General features: G+C 36.6%; 1 protein-coding gene across 10 annotated transcripts in view; it reads right to left on the bottom strand.

Annotated features, from left to right (window-relative positions):
• The window catches only part of dlgap3 (discs, large (Drosophila) homolog-associated protein 3), a 332,997-nt gene that overhangs the window by 100,777 nt on the left and 208,940 nt on the right, over nucleotides 1–23,280 (bottom strand). The window lies entirely within an intron of this gene.

The following is a 23,280-nucleotide window of genomic DNA, read 5'->3' as shown; positions in this document are numbered from 1 at the left end:
TTAAGGTGTTACGTGAAGTGCTTTTTGAATGTTGCGCCATCAGACTATTCACGCTATTCAGATTCAATTTTGGGTGCTTTTACCCTAATTTTTTTTACTTCACTGCAGTTCGTTTCAAGTTTCACTTTCAGTCATGAGCATATCATTCACGCTTCGGTAATAGAGGCAAATATAAAGTAAGGACTGGTGGAACAGAGCTATTTTAATGGAAAGCCGAATGGAAAGAAATAAAAACTCTCCGCATTTCGTGATGTGTGTGTGTGTGTACATGTGTGTGCACGCGGCCCTTTACTGACAGCTGTGTGTGTGTGGATCTTGTCACAAAATGAGGCAAAAAGTCCTACATGACGGTACTAGTTTGATTGCAATGTTTATCTCAATATTGTCACTAGTATATGCATACTCCACATGTTTTAATTCCATTTCTGTTTAGTTCAGTTATTTTGAGTTTAGTCGGATTAAATTAATCAAAAATCGCTGTTTACATGGTAGACTCTTAATCAGAGAATTGTCTTAATCCTATTAAAGTATTGTCGCACATGTTAACATACTCGATGTTCGACCACACCATCAGGGCTTTGCGATTTTGGCTTTGCGAAGCAGCATTTTCTGTTTGTACGTACATCAAAAGCAAGTATGCTTATGGCTCATGCTTATTGACAGTGGCAGATGATTTAAGGTTAGTCGTGTCAGGAATCCGACCAAAGATTAGCATGTTGTCCTCACAGAAACAGGCTCAGTCATCAGACTGAATCAAGTAAGGTATTTATGCTTCTATGTGAATAATTCAATGCAAGTAATATGTGAATGATGTGCGCACATGCATGTGTCCTAAAAGTTCAAAAACCCCTGCTATATATGACATTATGACACCTTGATGGTTTCAGCACAGTAGTGGTCGAGAGAAAATAGCTTTTAATGGCTTATTTTAACTTGATTTTAACCAGATTTAACTCCAATCAGGCTAAATGTTGCAACAATGAATTTCATGGCACTTGAAGTTGTATCTTTGCAATGTTTTGACCAATGACTGTAAAAAAATATGGATGACACATCAGCACCTTTTCTCATTGAACACTTTGAATGCAAAATGCCTCATGACGGGCACAAACTATCATGAAATCTGCTGAAATTGGAGCATGGGCATGCGCAGGACTTCCTGATGAAGCCAGAGTAGGAGCCGCGGAATCAAACTTCCAACCAAACGCTTGTACATCAAATCAACCACCCCACTATCAAACTTCTCATTTGATCACCCGTATCTGCACTGTAACAAAGGCTGGCTAATATAAATATAAGCACTTACATTTAAAAAGACGTAATAATATACCAGTGTTTCCTCTAGGATTTTTTCCTAGGTCTTTGACAAAAATCTACCAAATACCTATGGCGTTATTTCAATGACAACTGGAGAAATGTCATGAGCACAGTATTTGAGATTGCATTTATGTAATACGAGCATGCAAATCTCTTTGCTTGCGCATCGATTTCCTCTCCCCGTGCACAAAACTTCTTGCACGTTTATGTAACAAGTATATCTCCAACATTTATAAGATTTGCTACACTCAAAAAAATGAATTTTGGCTTTTGTTGGTCCAAAGAATATAACTATGTTTAAATTAAACAATTTGCTTATGTTTGTGTACTAAAAATAAAAGTGTTATGTTGGAAAAAATTAGAAAAAGTAAGTTTTCACATTTAAACAGCTTGCTTAATTAACATGAATGAAAGGGAGTTGTGTTGCTTCTGCAGTACTGCATTTTGGTCAATAGGTAGAGTAATATCTGCACATGCGCAGTTTCAAAACAACACAGGAAGTAAGAAGATTCAAACCACAACGATCACTCTCAGCTCATTTAGATCGGCGCCATAATATGGGAATCAAAAGATGAAGATTACAGTACAAATTGAGAACGTGCACAGAAAGCTTTCCTTAATGTGGACGCAGGTGAGATTTTTTTACTTTGTATGTATTCATACTGAGGCTGTGACAACATTTGAATCACTAATGAACTTCCTTGTAATACTATGTTGTGTTTGTGTGTAGTATTGTTATGAAATTGTCATGTTTCCTGTGTCTTTTTCACATTAAAGGCAGATTAATTTCTAGTTTTTTTGCATTCCTGTGAAATTTTATACTTGGTATATATTAACCCCAAAATAAAGTTGCAAACGTTGGTAGTAAGAAATAGTCTAATTTTAAATGAGTGTCAAGCAGTTTGTCAAGTTTTAATGCCAGTTTTGATAACTTACATAATATTAATTAAAAGGTGGTGTTGGCACAAGCATATGTGACGCTTAAATAGGATGACATCTAGCATGATGACATATTTAATGTAAGCTTATTTGTTTGGTCATCTAACACATTTAAACTTTTAAGTTTAGTAGTTTGCAGTTTTTTTTTTCATTTTTATTATTATAAATATATTATTCTAAATGCTATATATTTATATTATTATATTTTATTATTACAAATCTTTGCTCACTCGCATCTTTTTTCTCCCTCAGGTTTACAGCTCAGCCTCTGTCCCATATCTGGCTGAGGAGACTGTGGATAATCCAGGTACTATGCCTTTAGATGCCTAGACACACATTAAAATGATGTACAGTAAAAATTACTAGTAATTTTAACTACTAATTATTTAGTAAATTACTAATTGTCATTTCATGTCGTTTAGAACATCACCAGTGCAAAAAAAGGTGTGAATGCATCCTCAAAGCCCTTGTGAGGGAGTACACGGTAAGCCATTTACTTTTTTACTTTTTTTTACATTTTGCATTTTCCTCTTAAACTATTTCCTCCTTTCACCTTTGATCTGTTGGTAAACTTTTTATTTTTTTACTTGACATTTTTAGGATGCTGGACATGATGAAGCACAAACCTTGATGTGCAACACCACCTTATGAATCTACATTAACATTTACATTAACATTTAGCAGACTCTTTTGTCTAAAGTGACTTACAATTGAGGAGACATTCAGCAAATCAACAAGAAGAGGCAATACACCCAAGATGTGCTAATTATACAAAAAAATTGTTAAGAATGCTTCTACATGTGGTTTGTCAAGCCCACTCACCTGTGTGAAGCAGACTTCATGCACAATGTTTTTTTGTGTGTGTGTTTGTTTTTTTAAATATAGGGAGTGGTTGTAAGAAAGTGTCTGGTGCAAATGTGCAGAAATGGTGCCCAGAGAGATGAATGTGTGTAGCTATTGCATGTTCTGTGATGGTTGGTCTAATTTATGGTGTAATGCTGATTGTGTTACATTGCTTTAAAGTGGTAATCTTTCTTTGAACAACTGAAGTGTTATCTGCTTTTTCAGTGTAAAGAAGGTACAGCATAGTTTACATAAGAAGACTTAATTTTTCTAAGTATATTTTTGTAACTCATTTAATGGCAGAATATTATTTTTAAATGTTTTTTGTAATATATGAAAAGTAATTTGAAAAGTGTATTTTATGATGTTTTTGTAAGCTTATTTTTGTAAATCATTTATTGTTTTTAATTTACTTCATACTTGTATTAATAATAATTTATTGGTATATTGTACATACAGTATTTAACTTATTGTAATAAGTGAAGATACAGATAAAGACAATATTTGGATTGTGATAATCATTTTATTGCTGGAAAATTTGTAAAACTGTAAAAATGCTATTGAATAAACTCAATGAAACAGAAACTGTTTTTTTATTTGGTTAAACATAACAATATCAATTTTAGAATAATTGAACTTAAATAACTACATTGATTAAAGCTAAATTATGAATGTTACATTGATTGAACTAAACAACATTACATTACCTTTATGTAACTAACTTAAGTTCACTAAAATAAATATTCTTTCTTAAAGGTAACTTAACTCGGTTACGTGGAACGAGTGGACAAAAAAAAGTTAATTAACGCCAACATGTCATTTTTTTGAGTGTAGGAAAATTTATGAATTTCTCCAATAGACCTACAGAGCGGCATTAATGCGTTCTGAAGTAAAGTTAAATGGCTATAAACTCCCGCAAGATAAAGTCATTGAATGCCGAACCACAGATCTTATCTATAAATAAAGTATAATTATAGAAACAGTTCATCATAACTGAAAGCTACTGTACGTCGTGTTTGCTGGCCTCACGCATCACTCACCTGTCAAGTCAGTCAGTCAGCATGTCACCCTAAAGTCGTAAACAAATAACGCACAGCACTTCTACAATTACAGAAAAGTTTGCGCTGTTTTAATTCACTTACCTTTTAATGTGTTTTGGTGTGATTATAACCTGCGGCCCTGTAAATCAAGTTCAAAAAACGCAACAGGAGATCAATGTGGAGATTTGTTTTGTCTTCATAATTATTTCAGACCGCTCCCTCCGCATTCTTTATCTTTTCGGCAGTGGCTATATCAGTTTTATGATATAATATTGTGTCACCGACTCGGTCCCGGTCATTCCCCTCGCTGGCCAGCAGAGGCCACGATCTCCGGACTTTTAGCATTACATCATCCATCTACACTGATTGCGCATACACCTGATCTGAATCAGGCTAACGACCCACGTACCTCTTATAGGCCGCACTCAAACACTCAGTCAGTGCGAAGTCTTGTTCAGCCCCGGCCAGCATTACTGAGCGTTATTCCCAGCCTGATCTCTTGTGTACGACTCCAGCCTGTCTCTTACTTTGCTTCGCCTTCTGCCTGCCCACGACCCACGCCTGATATACGGACTCTGATTCTCTCTGCCTGCCCACGACCCACGCCTGATATACGGACTCTGATACTCGCTGCCTGCCCTCGACCCAAGCCTGATTACGGACTCTGATACTCGCTGCCTGCCCTTGACCCAAGCCTGATTACGGACTCTGATACTCGCTGCCTGCCCTCGACCCAAGCCTGATACACGGACTCTGATTCTCGCTCATTACCCTCCACTCATGCCTGGTAACTCACTCTGTGTCTGTTCATCATCATTCTTGATACCATTACTACTACTGTGGATGTGTGTGTGCACTCAGGTGCATATTGTGTGTTTGAGTGAAGTTGTGATTAATAAATACTGCATAATGGATCCCTTCGTGTCAGTCTCCTCGTCACATATTGTTAGAACTTTCAACAGCCAGAATTAATAAAGCTAGAGCCTCAACTCTTGATGCGTGGAAAACAGCTGCGGACAAACTGGCAGAAAGACTCATGGATAATAGACATTGTGCAACAGCTTTGAATCTCTAAATCTCTGATAGTCTGTGTGGATTTCTATTTCCTTTTGTTAGTGTATGACTATGTGTGGATGGATGTCGATATGTACAATTTTATTTTTTCTGTTATTTGTCTTGATTGCAATGCTATTGTGGGATGGCATGGACCTTGGCACCGCTGGGGGGTGGGGTGGATTTTTAATTTTTTTTTTTGGTGGTGGGTGGGGGGGTTGAGGGGGTGGGTGGTTGAGGAGTGGATCTTGTTTATTGAAAGAAAACTGTAAAGATGCTACAAAATATAATTATTTCAGACCCATAAAAAGAATTACTGCTTGATAATGATCACCTGTATTTTCCCCGCCATGGCTTGGTGTGTATCAACAAATATAAAGCCCTCACTTTACTGAATAAACAGTGATCCATCAGATCTAGTAGCTCAGAAAGTATGGTTTACTGCTGATTAACTTATTTTATCATAGTGAAATAACACAGAAATCGAAAACGGTCTGCTTTAAGAAGCTGTCAATCACAACTGTCAATCACGATGTCACACCCGGTTTTTATAGCATTAAATTACTGGCTAAAAACATACTGTTTACAATAATGAAGATCTTCAATTATATCAGCTTGATAACTGACCAAAATAACTGACCAAACCTATCTTTTGGGGCATTTTATTGCAAGTGTGATTAATTTTTTTATTTGGTCTCAAGTCTCGCTCATCAGCCTGGGTTTATGACAGGGCGGCGATCTAACAGCCTTGAGCATCACTCAAAAGCAGGCATGTGGCACACTTGGCTTTAACATATTAACACCAACATTTATGTGTGAAAGCTGACCACAACACATTAATTTGTTAATAGTGTGACCAATTGGTGATAAACCAGTAAACTTTAGTTCCTCATACTTGTTTGTCTGATTCTTCCTGCCATGTTTAGCTCCTCATTCTGTTTCTGTTGTGCTTTGCCCCCAGGTTTGCAGCTGTATGGACAGACCCGGCAGATCTACAATAGACAGATAATTACCATCCAGAGTTAATTTTTGTAATTTATCCCAAGGCTGTCACACGGTTTGTTGCAGAGATATTGTGACCCAAGATTATTGAACTGCTCCTGCACGGTCCCACCACTAATTCTTCACCGCGGTATATAATTATGTCACACATGTGGGGTAATGTGCATCTCCGGCTTCATCGGTAGAGGTTTAAGGTACAATTAATGCGTAATTGACTATGTTTACTGCAGGAATATTCTGTATGCATCAGCTTCGGTCTTCTGTATGCTTTAATCATTTCATCGGTCAGCAAGGGAAATATGGAGAAAATATTAGCAGAGAACAAATCCGTGCAGGTTCTGGGAAGTGTTGGACTGTGACGCTGGAGGGATTTTTGGACCTCAAATCTCTGACAAAGGGCAGCGCTTGCTAGAAGGGATAATCCAATGTTTTTGGACTCTGTTCCTTATCTAAGCCAACACCAACAATCTTATTTTTCTCCTGAGGAACTTTCAGATGCTTGCAACTCTTTCTACATTTCACTGCTTCTGATGGTAATTTTAACAATAACGTCTTTATCTTATTACAATGTTTTTTTCTACTTCAGCTTGTAGTTGGAATATAATAATTTATATTATGGCTTTCATAACTTGTTTTTGTGGTGCATTTATTTAAACATACAGTTGAAGTCAGAATTATTAGCCTCCCTTTGAATTTTTTTTATTTCTTTTTAAAATATTTTCCAAATATTGTTTTACAGAGCAAGGACATTTTCACAGTATGTCTAGTAATATTTTTCTTCTGGAGAAAATCTTATTTGTTTTATTTTGGCCAGAATAAAAGCAGTTTTTAAATTTTTAAAAGCCATTTTAAGGTCAAAATTATTAGCCCCTTTAAACTATATTCTTTTCCGATCGTCTACAGAACAAACTAGCATTACACAATAACTTGCCTAATTACCCTAACCTGCCAAGTTAACCAAATTAACCTAGCGAAGTCTTTAAATGTCACTTTAGCTGTATAGAAGTGTCTTGAAAAATATCTAGTCATGTATTATTTAATGTCATCATTACAAATATCAAATATATCAGTTATTACAAATGAGTTATTAAAACTATTTTGTTTAGAAATTTGTTGAAAAAATCTCTCTGTTAAACAGAAATTGGGGAATTTTTTTACATGGGGTTAATAATTCAGGGGGGCTAATAATTCTGACTTCAACTGTACATTAAATATTTAAGACATTTTCAGTAAGTTATTTACAGACATTCTTTACTATATTTAAATACATATTTTTTACAGAGTTGATTCTTCTGTAGGAGTAGGAGTGATTGCATATGAGGTTTGTTTATTTTTCTGCTATAATAGCTAAGAGGGAAGAAATTATATTAACAAATATTTTGTTATCTACAATTTTTTCCACTATTTTATCTAAATAAATGAATAACCAATTAATATAAAATTATGATTTTAACCAGGTGTCACGGTTGTAGGTGTATGTCTACTTCTCGTTGTCTGTGTTGTCACATGGTTGTTTTGTTTCCCCACGTGCGTTTGTTGTTGCATGTCTATGTTATTGGGGTCACTGATTAGCTGTCCAGCTGTGGCTTGTTATCAAAGCTATATCTGGGAGGCGGTCTTTTGTTTCTCCGTTAGTTTGTTCTTGTTAGTTACATTACTCTGCGTTTTGTCAGAATGTGCGTGTACTCTTCTCTGGACTCCTGATCTGTTGCCTGGTTCACGGTCTGACTACTCAACGCTATCTGCCCCATTTTGTTACATTTTCCATTTTCTATGTATATCGTTTGGACTCTTTTGCATCACTTTTAGGCTCACTTGCAACTTGGATCCTTGGTTATTGTTTTATTGCTATTTGAAGAGCATGGCACCAAAAGGTTTTTGAGTTCGAGAATCCATCAGAGGCCACTGTGAACTCTTTTTGAGATCTCAAATTTCTCTCGCGAGTGGCATTCATGCCTGCTGTTCTCATGTAAATCCACCAGAGGCCACTGTTGACTGACTGAGTGACTGACCGATGCCTTAACTCAACTGACAGTTTTAAAAGCCTCGTCTGATTTTTACCATGTTTTGAAATTTTACCACATTCTCACCCTGTTATTTACTTATTACTTATTTACCCTGTGTATTTGCATTTTTTAGCTTTTTTCTTTGTCTTACCCACTTTCTGAAACGGGTTTCTTCGCCTTACTCGAAACCCGTTTTCGCGGTCAACTCCGCTCTGCGTCTCAAGTTTGCCAACATACATGTCGAGCTACTAGACAAACTGGTAACAACAGGAAAGCTGTTTGTTTGGCGGTAAGCGGTCAGCTAGTAAATGAGAAAAGGAACCGTGTTATACGGCCCCGTAGCGTTCGTTTTAAAGACGAAATGCAGCCATACCTACCTCTGTCTACATTTTTCACGATCTCCAGAAATGTATATAGGGCTACATATTCAGATTGAGCCTATGATGACCAATATTGTCTCTTAAAGACACCCCAGTGACGGCTCTCGTACCTTTATTTCTAAGTGTGGACTTTTTTAAAATTTTATTTATGTATCCATACTGTACATACATATTAAAAAATTAAAAATTAAATATTTGAAAACTATTACCAGTTCTCTGGATTTATCAATAATAACAGGTACATGTTTTGATTAAAATGTTCTTTATTTTGTAAAAGGTTGTATTATTTAATTATTTATTTATATTTATATATTCTTTCCTTTTTAGTTTTATTTATTTCTTTTTTCTTTTTTATTTTCATTAATATTTAAGGTATGAAGATATTTTTGCCAGTTTAAAAAAATAAATAAATATATATATTTGAAAACTATCAGTCTAAAACAAAACAAAAATTAACAATTTAATCAAAGCACCTACCTATTAAACAGAGACCCAATAACAACATCGAAGAGGTCTCCTAATTTATTCCACAGCTGTATAACCATCACCTTTCCACAAATCGTGAGCAATTTGTATACCCAACCATCCATTAAAGTGACACCATCTACGCGCAAATCCGTAAAGCCGCTTTTGCAGAAAACAGCAGATTCGAGCATCAAAGTGTGATATCCCGAGTGGCAGAACTGCGAGTCAAAATCTCCCCCCGGACTGAAAACTGGAGAGTGCTTTTGTTCTCTTCACTTGCCCCTAACATGATGGATCACTTTGATTAGAGATCAGCAGTTCACAACATCTCACATCTGAGCACCTCCTAACAACTTTGATTTTCACAAGTCACACACACACAACATGAACTACAGTATGTAGGAGAAGATGGATGTGGAGGAGCAATGACTAGACAAGCCCACACATCAGTATCAAGCAATATATAAATCATCGGAACGAAAAAGAGAGCGATCAAGAAAGCTGGAGCATCGGTCAGGCAGTTAAACACCCATGAAATCAAAATACGAGTTTGAGGCATAGAGTTTTTATTTGTTAGAGCAGTCTCTCCAAGAGGGGATATTGTGCAAAATCCTCAATGCTTATCTTAGGGTCTGGGAATATTCGAATGAAATTTATTCTCGCTATAAAAATCGATAGAAAGGAGAGAAAAAGAGGAGCGAAAAAATGTGCTAATTTCTAGTCTTCTCGCTTGCCTGTCACAGATAAGCCGAGCCGAAGAGGTGATAATAAGAAAATATAATCAATACAGCTCCATCAGTTCAGCTCAACTCACCCTGAATAAAGCCATCCTCATCCAAGACGTCCCTTTCTTCTCTACTCTTCTCTATGTGTTTGTTCTCCAACCCAAAGGACATCACGTGTATTTCAGTTACAGAGCGAGTGAAATAAAAGGAAAAAAAAAATGGCACAGAAATAGACTTTTCACACTTCAGATAATTAACCTTGTGTCACTGTAAACCAGTGCTTCTCAATTATTTTACTTCCAAGGCTCCGCATTGTCCGCAACACTATTCAAAGGCCCTGTGATATTAAATATGAAATGTTTTTAATTTAACAATTTCCAACCGATAAAACATTTTAGAGCTAAGCAGTATTATTATAAAATTCTCAGAGTTGATTCATTTATCTGACTTTACCAGTCACACAATGGGAAAACAGGTTCTTTAAAGTTTGACCCTGTACCATAAAACCTTAAGCTGCATGGGTTCATTCATAGGAATAACTATAAATACATTGCATTACTTAAAATTATACAGTTTTCTTTTATACCTAAAGTCATTAATAGAATGAAAAGATCTTGTTCTATGTAGACCATACCTATCAACAGTGAGATGTGAAAATGAGGGATATGCCCATCATAATACCCCCCCCCTCGTTCAATAAACGGTTAAACGATCAGTAATATGTTTTATTTCTATTATTTTTTACAAAACAAAAAATAAATAGTATACATTAGTAACAAATAAATTAGCAAACAGTTCAACTTGTTAAAATGAATAGCTATAAATTAATAAAGAAATAGAATCAGGTTATCAAATATTTTTATCTTTCTTCACTGTATAACTAACACCTGATTAAAGAGCGACAAATAAAAATCATCTATTATGATTTTCAGTTTGATTACACTAAATAACAGAAGTGTCACTTTAAAAATGCATTATAATAACAACTAAAGCCTTCAATTGCTTTCCTTACTTTTTTGTTTATTTAGGACAAAATTAGTTGTGTTTGAAAAAAAAAAAAACAGCAACATTTTCAGATGTTATTATTATTATTATTATTATTATTAGTTATGTGTAGGCGAGGCAGTGGCGCAGTAGGTAGTGCTGTCGCCTCACAGCAAGAAGGTCGCTGGGTTGCTGGTTCGAACCTTGGCTCAGTTGCCATTTCTGTGTGGAGTTTGCATGTTCTCCCTGCCTGTTCTCCGGGTGCTCCGGTTTCCCCCACAGTCCAAAGACATGCGGTACAGGTGAATTGGGTAGGCTAAATTGTCTGTAGTGTATGAGTATGTGTGTGAGTGTGCGTGGATGTTTTCCAGAGATGGGTTGCGGCTGGAAGGGCATCCGCTGCGTAAAAACTTGCTGGATAAGTTTGCGGTTCATTCCGCTGTGGCGACCCCGGATTAATAAAGGGATTAAGCCGACAAGAAAATGATTCAATGAATGAGTTATGTGTATATGTCTGTTCAAACGCACCCAAAACCCACACTGTCGCTCCGATTCAAATCGCGTGTACAAAATCAGTTTGGGAAACATCCTCTATTTATCACTATGGAGCACGTCGGCTGACAGTCACGCACCGCTATATGTCTGTTTTGAGGTTGCATAAGATGAGGGACGGCACCTGTAATGAAAAGGAAAGGGAATCGTGCCGTTTTTATATTTACTTCAAAGTGTTTCATGCCTAAATAAAGAGAAAGTACATAACAGAATCACATTTAAGGGCTAGGGACAGCCCCTGGTGGTTCAGCGGTATGGGTTGTGTATATGTAATGCAGGGGTCACCAATCTCGGTCCTGGAGGGTCGGTGTCCCTGCAGGGTTTAGCTCCAACTTGGCCCTAACACACCTGCCTGGATGTTTCAAGTATACCTAGACCTTGATTAGCTTGTCCAGGTGTGTTTGATTAGGGTTAAAGGTAAAATCTGCAGGACAAAGGCCCTCCAGGAACAAGTTTGGTGACCCCTGATGTAATGTAATGTATAGGGAGGCTCGGCTCTTTAATGTTTATTGCCACCTTTCAGAGAAACACTGAAAATACGGGAGAAACATGGGAAAATACCTTTAGGGGATGATAGTGGTATACAATTGTAAAATACGGTAGAATCCCAGGAAAAACGGTAGGGTTGACAGGTTGATTTAGAAACATTGTACTTATATATAATTTCCTATGCATCACATTCTAGTTGATCATTTGGTATCAGAAGTGGCTTATATGAAAGGCAAAGGCCTCTAGATTACGCTTATTTTACTAAAATAAAATATGATCATGCCTTGATTTTTAATTATTTAATTAGAACTTGTCAATTACCCGAACTAATATACAGCATAGAATATAAAGTCATGCTGCAGTGGAAAAAGAATTAATATTGTGTATGACTCTCATGACTTTAGAGGACTGCATCCATACATCTCTGCAATAACTCAAATAACTGATTAATAAAGTCATCTGGAATGACAAAGAAAGCGTTCTCGCAGGACTCCCAGAGTTCATCAAGATTATTTGGATTCATCTTTAATACTCAATAATGTTAATGTCTGGTGACTGGGGTGGCCTATCCTGGAGCACCTTGACCTTCTTTGCTTTCAGGAACTTTGATGTGGAGGCTGAAGTATGAGAAGCGCTATCATGATGAAGAATTTGCCCTCTCCTGTGGTTTGTAAATTAATGGGCAGCACAAATGTCTTGATACCTCAGGCTGTTGATGTTGCCATCCACTCTGCAGATCTCTCACACACCCCCATACTGAATGCAACCCCAAACCACAGTTTTCCCTTCACCAAACTTGACTGATTTCTGTGAGAATCTTGGGTCCATGCAGGTTCCAATAGGTCCTCTGCAGCATTTGTGATGATTGGGATGCAGTTCAACAGATTTCAAACAGCCACTTTTCCAAATGATCAACTGGAAGTTATTATTTGTTGCTCTTTCAACTGGTATCAAGGGCAATACTTTTGTCAGGTAGTGTAGTATTTATTTATTTATTTTTATTATATTACTACTCCATAGTGCTAAACCACTTTCAGAATATGGCCGTGAAACTAAGATGAAAAGGCTTATATAAAGAATAAGTGGAAAATGAGCAAAAAAAAAAAAAAAACTGCAAACAGAGAGACACACAGTTGCCTAGACAGATTTATTTACAGTCTAACATGTATCTAAGCTCAATGCCTCCAGTGTGCTTCAAAACGTTACAAATGAGCCCATTAACAAAGCAAAGAAAAAAAAAAGAAGAAGTAAAAAACAGACAGCTAACACCTTATCTGCATCTATCACTACCCCCTACATGAAGCACAGACAAATGTGTGTGGCTAATGAGAGACGGATGTCAAAGGGAGAGATGATGAATTTCTTGCTAGAACGTGGATCCACACAAGCCGAGTTAAAAGACATTTGGTCCCGAAAGGCTTCAGTGTGCAGGCAAGTATTACTCGGTTTACTAATGCATTCATTTAACTGGCCATCAGTGTTGATGTTCATTCTGCCTGTGGGATGTCATGCCCTCAAAAACACACAAAAACAACACTAGTGTGAGTCTGTGGTGGCTCACGCTCTCAACCTCTAACCCCTCTAACAGAATTGAAAATGAGAAAAGCTTGAGAGAAAAACACTTTTTGCTTATTTAGGCAATTGGATAAAAAGAGGAGAATATTATTATATTTGCCATTTATTATTATATTAAGAAGGGGTGTCAAAATTAATTGTTTCATCGATGCACCGCGATGCAGACATGGACATGGCTATCGCTCTGTAATAGATCATAACTGGTTATTATGGTGGTTTGAGAAAGCCAACATACTGTTATACTACTTCAACTTACTTAGTCTTCTTCTTAGACTATTTTAAGAACGTATCTCCTCATAGACCCTTCACACTACAACCAAACTAACTCCAAACCTCCAAACTATACTGAATTAGGTTTCTGTATCTTTTCCAACTGATCCGACTCACGGTTTTCTGAAAACTGTCCCGGAAATTTCAGAAAAGTCCCATTGACTTAACATTGGACCAAACTTTCTGACCTCATAACTTCACGCCAGACTGTCATAAAGACTTAAGGTTAAGCTCATTTAGCTTAGACTACCAATCTGCCAATCACTGATGACCTTTTAACTTACTAGGCACACCCTAGCAACCACTTACGTCACCCTAGCTACTGTCCCTTTGGACATACTAATAAAATAACAATCCGAGACATACTAACAAGCATACTGATACACTAATCATACATACTAACAATATACCAATCTAAACTAAAAGCACACTAACAAACATACTACAAGCAACATGCTAATTCATACTATAAACATACAACATGCTAATTCATACTAAATTTATGCTAACAACATGCTAGTTTACACTATAAACATGCTATTCGCATGCTAATTTATGCTAGAAATATGTTAGCAACATGCAAATTCACACCAGAACCATGCTAATTTATGTTAGCAACTGCCTAACAAATACTCAGAACACCTTAGCAACCGCCTAGCACCTTAACACCTAACACCTTAACAAATACCTAATAACCACTCAGAACACCATAGCAACCACCTAGCAACACCTTAGCAAAGACCTAGAACACCCTAGCAACCATCTTGCAACACCTCAGCAATCGCCTAACAATGTCTTAGCAACCACCAAGCTACACCTTAGCAACTACCTAGCAACATCTTAGCAATAACCTAGGAACACCTTAGCAATGACCTAGAACACCTTGGCAAATGCCTAGTAACCAATCAGAACACATTAGACCTTAGCAACGACCTAGAACACTTTAGCAACTACCTAGCAAAACCAAAAGAAAACTACATTTGGTGTAATAATTCTAAATTTCAATTACAAAAAAATGACAACTTTTTTATTATTATTGTGATCGATTATTATTATTATTATTATTATTATTATTATTATTATTATTATTATTATTATTATTATTATTATTATTATAAGATTGAAGATGGTCTTTTTTCTATATCTAGCCACAAGATACACTACTAATCCTGGCATGGCCTCACAAAAAATATAATGAACATTACAAGCTAATTTACTGCTTTCTCTCTCTTTCTTTGTTACCTGCTGACCTGTGAAGCTTAGGGTGAGCCAGGAACATTAGCTCACCAACTCCATCAAACTTTTCATCCATTTAATGCGCGCAATTAATGCATAACACCTTCGTTTAAATGAAAACTATTTAGATAATGAACTTCTTTAGCTAATTAACTGCTTCGGCTTCAACAATTTATATGGCACATTTATTTTGGTGCGACGTGACTGGTGTTTGTAATGCAAACAAATGATTTGATCTAATATTGTCACGGAATGACACAGAACCTGAGGCTAATGAACATTTGCTGAAGATTGAATGCTATAGCCAAGCAGTTAAAAAATGGATAACAGTACAGTTCGCAAAAGAGCTACTGTCAAAAGGATTTGGTTTTAATACAAGCATGAAGAATTAAGTTTACACTGAGATTTTATTGGTAAAATACTTTTAAAAAATACTACAGTAAAAAGCCAACAGTTTTAATATTAATGGTGAATAACTGACTATTCCAGAATTCCCTGCATGACACCTTTATGCTTTTTTGCTGACATTACGATGGCTCAGTGGTTAGCACTGTCCCCTTATAGCAAAAACGTTGCTGGTTAAAGTCCCGGCTGGGCCAGTTGCCATTTTTCTTTGTGTTTGCATGCTCTCACCCTGTTGGCGTGGGTTTCCTCTGGGTGCTCCGGTTTCCCGCACAGTCCAAAGACATACCCAATAACTGAATTGGACTACATTGGCTGTAGTGTATGGTTGAGTGTTTATTGGGTTGTGACTGGAAGGGCATACGCTGCGTAAGACATATGCCAAAATAGTTGGTGGTTGATTACGCTGTGGCGGCCCCATATAAATAAAGAACTAAGCCGAAGGAAAATAACTCAATGTTGACATTACTATGGTTCTTTTTAGTTTTTTTTCTTGAGTTATGCACATTAGAGTTGTATGTTAAATGTAATGCTGATAAGCAATGAGTGTTACATTAAATGCATGTGTGTTACCATGATTTGTGTTTAGTAGCTGTTTAAATTAAACTGAGCACTGTATATTAATATGTTTTCTGCTTGTGGGAAATGTTGTTTGTGATGAGCATTGGTTCATTACATGACTTTCTAATCCATACATGTCTATGGTTTTGCTTGTGTCTGTGTTAAAACTCTGTTGTGTGATGTTAGTGCTTCAAAACATTGCTGTATGATAAAAATATGTATGAAAAATGGTGATTTAAATATAGAATAAAAAAAATAAATCCTACCATATTTGTGGGTAAAGGGTAAATTTCAGCAACCACAGCTGCCATTTTTACCATAAATTTTTAACATATTTTTTTCAAGTTTAATAATTCAGGTTACTTATTGATTAACTATTAACTAAAACCTCAAGTAATGTAAAAATACAGCATGTTAGTGTTGATGGTTCTGGAAATACTTCTTCCCAAAGGGATTTTATTTTTGTTTATTTTTTAATGTACTTGTTACAGTGTGCAACACACTTATTTTTTATTACATGAACTTAGTACATTACTAAAACTTACTACAACTTATGCTACCTGTATATGGTTAGAATTATAATGTGTGTTACATTGTAAAAAAAAAAGAAATACAAAAAAATAGTTTCCATATTCTGTGATTAACAGTTTTTAAATGTATTTATTCTGATGAATTACATTATGGAAACTTGATCTCTGATCTGTCAACTTTGGTGTTGAAAATTCAACTCTGGATGTCTCACTTTTATTGACATTTCAGTGTTTTATCAAAAATAATATACAGAGAATTCATTCATTCATTCATTTTCTTGTCAGCTTAGTCCCTTTATTAATCCGGGGTCGCCACAGCGGAATGAACCGCCAACTTATCCAGCAAGTTTTTACGCAGCGGATGCCCTTCCAGCCGCAACCCATCTCTGGGAAACATCCACACACACATTCACACAAACACTCATACACTACGGACAATTTAGCCTACCCAATTCACCTGTACCGCATGTCTTTGGACTGTGGAGGAAACCGGAGCACCCGGAGGAAACCCACGCAAAGGCAGGGAGAACATGCAAACTCCACACAGAAACACCAACTGAGCCGAGGTTCGAACCAGCGACCTTCTTGCTGTGAGGTGACAGCACTACCTACTGCGCCACTGCCTCGCCCTATACAGAGGTTTTCACCATAATTTACAGCATTATTGAGGAAAGGAACTACAATCCCATGAAGCCTTGAGAAGAATAAACCTAATTTAAAATAATGGCGAAATTTAACAATGTTAATTTAAAGTTGTTGATATAGAATAACAAATGTAAGCATATTAAATTTCACTTACTTGGGGGTGTTATTTTCCTCACTGCAGCTTTCTGATTGGTCTAATTTTCAGTCCAGATTCAGAAGTAATGTAATTTATCTGGACCACATTAGCTATAAAACATGACTGTTTTAAAAATAAGTCGAATTAATAAACAAATGACATAAACAAAGTACATATTATCAATTAACAAACCTCAAAACAGGTGTGCATTTAAAGTACTTTCAGTATTTGTTAAAAATGAGTATTCTTATAGTTTTTGCTTCTAAAATGTGAATTTTGGGCCTCGGTTGCTTTAGAAAATAAGAAAAAACCTACAATCACTGTAATGCGTCAAAATATATATATTTAGGACATTTGTTCTCTGGCATGAGGTCGGTTGTCTTGGGAACCATCCAGCCTTTTCTCAATCATTATTGCCATTTTGTTTAGTAACCAAGGTGATTTATTACACTTTGCATGGCCTTTGCTTTAAGGTTATGCCTTGAAGCCCAACAGATCAGTCAGTCAATAGGCATCATCCTCACGCTCTAATAACCATTATCATAGTGACCACACACCTGTCATTTAATCAGTCACATCATAAATACCTATTGTCTCTGTAAACACTTTTGCATTGGCAACTGCATTTCGTATAGACTTGTTCCATGCATCCACTTGGCTGGTTCTCCTATCATGGCTATCTGCCATTTCTGGATTTTGCTCAATCTCTAGATTATCCTCGCACTCTGTTTTGTCTGATCCTTTCAGGCAGGAGGACGAATGACAACATGCTTCTACCTTTCCAGAATGTATTTTTGTCTTCTCAACAACAAAACCCAATGAAATATTTAGCAGATTTAAAAGACCCTTAATAAAGCGCACATCATAAATGAGGACACCTCTCACAGATCTCTCTTTTTAAATGATTATTTTCTATAGGATGCTTTATAATAATATATGTGTACATATACATTAGATTAGTCAGTAAAATCAGTCAGTAAAAGATTAGCCAATCTTTAAAAAAATAAACAAAAACTAAGATCACATTCCATAAATGAGCCCAACCATATGAAATGTTAGGGAAATATATTTTTAAAAATGTAATAAACAGGATAAACTTCTCACTCAGGGTTGTTTATGCTAATGAGGGAGAGGTCGTCACTAAGGGCAGGGCTTTCTCCCTCTGATGACATGTAAATAGAGAGAACATCAATTATAGTGAATTATAATTTTAAATGGACTGATTATAAAAAACTTTATAATTATTAAATTGTTACCATTGTTGTCACACAACTGTTTAAGCCCATTCAGAAAAGTGTTTTATAATAGGTCCCCTTTAATATTTATCTACAGCTGCAATTAAAAAATGTTCAGCCCCCTTGATCTGGAAGACACTCTGCTTCCATGAGCAACCTCCTTCAGAAAACAGTTCAACCAAGTAAAGTAAAAAATGTAGAAATTTAAATGCGCGTAATTTTTGAGGATTCCTGAACATTCACATGCAAAAATGATTCAATTCATCTTTCTTTTAATCTTTTAAATTATTCTTTATGACCTCCAATAAATGGTTCTAAAAGCTTCTGTCATTCCTGTACTACAATCCTGACCCACTCCTCGCTTGACAAACTTCCAAATGACTGATAATCTTTTATTCACATTTCAATCAACCAACCAACCAACCCAATTAAACAACCAGAGATGTATAAAGTACTAGAGACCCAGACTTAAGTAAAAGTACAAGTGCTCTATCAAAAAAGTGACATGAGTAGAAGTTCTGTTGAAGTAGTGCTCTTTAAGCACCATACTTAAGTAGAAGTACTAAAATAATCAATATTGCAAGTAGTTTATTTAAAAATGTACTACTCAACTACTGAAAGTAAAAGTACAAGTATTGTGTAATGTAGTTATTAAAGAAAGCAGTCAAAAGACATCCTATTATTTTGTTTATTTTAAATATCTTTTTGGGGGCACGTGATTAAGCAGAACTAAAATAGAAACATGGCTTATGATACTGTTTTTCTCTCGCACTTAAACCACAGATCTGACAGATTATAACAGCTTTAGCACACACCATTCAAAGTTGTATGTCACAAAACACTCCGTATTCCACTCAAACTCTACTGAACTCCATTTTCAGATCACAAATTACTGGTTGTAAACGCTGTAAACGAAAGTTTTAAACATTCTACAAGAGGACAGTCACTATGGCGCCCTCCATGCATTAGCCAAGAAAATATATCGATAATTTTGACACTCCTTGTAATGAGTAACGATGCAGCACATGAAAAAATCTATCAGAGTAATATTAAACTCATCGGAAATATTTACTTAAGTAAAAGTGAAAGTAGGTGAAAAAAACAATACTCCAGTAGAGTACGGATTTAGCCTATTAGTACTTAAGTACAGTAGTGACGTAGTTCTACTTCATTACTATACATCTCTGCAAACAACCAACCAACCAACCAATCAATAAACCAATCAATCATCCAACAAACCAACCAACCAACCCAAATAACCAAACAACCAAACAACCAACAAATCAACCAACCAACCAACAAATCAACCAACCAACCAACAAATCAACCAACCAACCAACCAATCAATCAATTAATTAACAAACAACTTAGTTCCATTATAGGGCTAACTGATATGGCAAAAATGCCATCTCAATAAATATTTTCCATGTTGAACAATAACATTATATATTTCAATATAAGTTAAATGCTTCCAGTTTTAAAAAAGTGTCCCAACAATGACTGAAGCCACAACAATTAGAGGGTCCGTCAAATGAAATATTTTTGGCAGATACATTTTCGGTGGCTGAAAATTCAGTTAATCTCTAATATCAACACACTTTTCGATTCCCATTGTTTCACATTTCTGCTGTGTAATTGGCTCTTAGATTATTATAGAGTAAAAAGGTGCAGAGCTTATCATTGGTATTGACAATTTTTTATCGCAATTGTTTATTGGCACAGCCCTATTTTATTACATTTTTCATTTTAAAGTGTCATATCTCATCATATTTCACAGTATACCTGTTTCAGCTGGATTTTTGATAATATGCAGCCTTGTGGAGCATAAGAGGTTTTTTTTTTCAAAAACCTCAGACTTTTGAACAGAATATATTAAATAATTTACCAATTTCAGTTTTTTTTAAACAGGTTCCTCATGGAATACTTTTTGATCTAATTTCACATCTCAAGTTGTGAGAAAACAGTCCTGAAGCAGTTTGATATCAACTTGAGCATCACCTTTAACTTCAGTATCAACCACAGCCCTCTGGACCAGTAAAAGATTAAACCACAATGCTTCTGACGTTAATACTGCAGCACTTCACGGCATTTGCTTTGACTGTCTTCATTATTCACTGGCTTATAATCCTCAGAGGTGCCAGAAGTCAAAAACCACAAAAAAAAAGACACTGCGATAAGATCATATATGTAGCAAAAACCACAGTGCAAACAAAACAACTGGAAAAAGCCAATTTAACAATAATATCTGTGTGTGCACAGATAAACACACATTGTATAAGTGGTTTATAATAGGTCCAATGTATTTTATACTTTTTTGCATTTTTTCAATTATATTTCCTTACTATACCTCTACCCCGGAACCCAATCCTTAATAGAAACCGGTGGCAAAAGATACACAAGTTATGTCCTCATAAAACACTTTAACATTGTCATACCAAGGTCATATGTCAATTTACATGTCATTTGTGTCCTTGTAAATCACAGAAACAGTACAAAAGTACACACACAAAATTAAAACTAGTGTAGAGGGAAGCACAATTTTGAAAACGTTAAAATATACATAATAACCTATAAAACAAAACAAAGTAAACATATTGACTTTCTTTCATAATCTCAATGGCACCATGGGTGTATGTGTGAGAGTGTGTGAGCTGAGAAAATGAGCCGATATATTAAATCCACAGAACATCTTTTGACAACTTTAATACGTCTTGCCTAAACTCTTTTATGTATAAACAGCTTCATTTTCTCTGAATGCAGACTTTGCAAGGCCAAAAATTGCAAAACTAACATAATTCAGCGAAAAAAAAAAGAAAAAAAAAGTGTATCCATAAGCAGGTTCCTGTAATTGCTGTCTTGGATGATAACGTATTAATAATTTGTATAGTTGATCTTACACTGACTTGGATATTTGAAACTTTAAGAAGGGCTTAAGTAACGAAATAGAAAATAATCTTCGGAACAGAAGGGGAGCGGGAGAGAGAGTTGTTTATCTTTATGCCTCACACAGACACATACAGTGATGGATCAGCAATTTTCCAAGTTGTTCCTCATAAATTAGGAGGATTGTAGGCTTATTGCTCTTTGGTTTAAACATCCCAGTATCTAATAGTTACACGGAGCACTGTGCTTTGAATTCGTAACAGCGTTTTAAAGAAACAGCAAATTACTTTCAGGTGTATGTTAAGTGACATTTGCAAAATAGACGGCTGTAATGAGCAAATTCGCAATTACTAGGTATGCATCTTCTCAAGGTCTATGATTGGATCTTTATTGCAGTGATTAATGTGTCTGGCAACAATTATTTTAACCCTAATAAAAAATGCATTCATTTTACAGTAGAACGCCACTGCGAAAATCTCACTGATTTTGTGTGCTCAATTGAATGCAAATAAGCTGCTATTTTCCATAAGCTATTCTGACACTCCAAAAACCAGATAAAGACTGAACCATGACGCGCTTATTAATTACACTTATGATGACTGTTTTTGGAGGGAACGTGGTGGCGCAGTAGGTAGTGCTGTCACCTTACAGAAAGAAGGTCACTGGTTCGAGCCTCTGCTGGGTCAGTTGGCATTTCTGTGTGGAGTTTGCATGTTCTCCCCGCATTCGCGTTGGTTTCCTTCAGGCGCTCTGGTTTCCCCCGCAGTCCAAAGACATGCGGTACAAGTGAATTGGGTAGGCTCAATGGTACGTAGTGTATGAGTGTGAATGAATGTGTATGGATGTATGCCAGAGATGGTGTTTAGCTGGAAGGGCGTCTGCTGCGTGAAACATGTGCTGGATAAGTTGGTGGTTCATTCCGCTGTGGTGACCCCGGATTAATAAGGGGACTAAGCCGAAAAGAAAATGAAAAAGTGGGTGTTTTTGGGATAAAACTAATGACATAGCGGCTGCACAGCGGCGCAGTGGGTAGCACAATCGCCTCACAGCAAGAATGTAACTGGTTCAAGCCTTGGCTGGGTCAGCTGACGTTTCTGTGTGGAGTTTGCATGTTCAGCCCGGGTTCACGTGGGCTTCCTCCAGGTGCTCCGGCTTCCCCCAAAAGTCCAAAAACATGCAGTACAGGTGAATTGGGTAGTGTGGCAGACCTGCCAGTGTGGCTTCTGCATCGCCATGGAAAGGTCTCCCTTACCGTAATCATGACCCATCATGTGCTGATAAGGGACAGCAGGAACCACGCTGAACCCTCCTCCACTGAGCACCCTGATCAGCACCTCACTGCACGAGCTCAACAGACCCCTCTGGACACAGAATTCACCATTCTGCACATTCCAGCGCACCTTTTCCTTGCTCCACTCCCTAAATAAACACCCCTACAGGGATTTTCATTGCCTCTCTGTGTCCGTGTGGTCTCTCCGCTGCGACAGTAGGTAGATTACCAGTAGTGTATGTGTGTGAATGAGTGTGTATGGAAGTTTCCAGAGATGAGTTGCAGCTGGAAGGGCATCCGATGCGTAAAACATATGATGGGTAAATTAGCGGTTCATCTCGCTGCGGCGACCCCCAATTAAGGAAGGGGCTAAGCCGAAAAGAAAATGAATTTATGTAAAAATAGACTATTCTTTTATACAGGTGCAGAACACAACTCTCAAATCAGTTGGCTGCGGTCCGTTTGGTGTGTTCACATGCAGCTTTTTGGTCCAGATGGACTCAGATAGCACAGTTGGTTTTTGTCTACACTAGTGTTTTGTCGTCAGCTTAGTGTGTCCTGGCCTTTAGAGCAAATATGCATGTCTTCTTCAATTCTGGGTGACAGATCTACCTCCATCCCTCAGATCTGGTATCTATGATATACAGTTTCAAGGCAGACATTATAGCCCTGCCTTTAATGAACCCATTCACTCTTTACAGGTCAAGCCGAGGTCAGATCATATCCTCTACGAAAGACAAAT

This window comes from Danio rerio, chromosome 19 (genome assembly GCF_049306965.1).
Source record: "Danio rerio strain Tuebingen ecotype United States chromosome 19, GRCz12tu, whole genome shotgun sequence".
NCBI lineage: Eukaryota > Metazoa > Chordata > Actinopteri > Cypriniformes > Danionidae > Danio > Danio rerio.
Note: the sequence above shows the minus strand (reverse complement) of the source record. Positions and strands in the feature narration are given on the sequence as shown.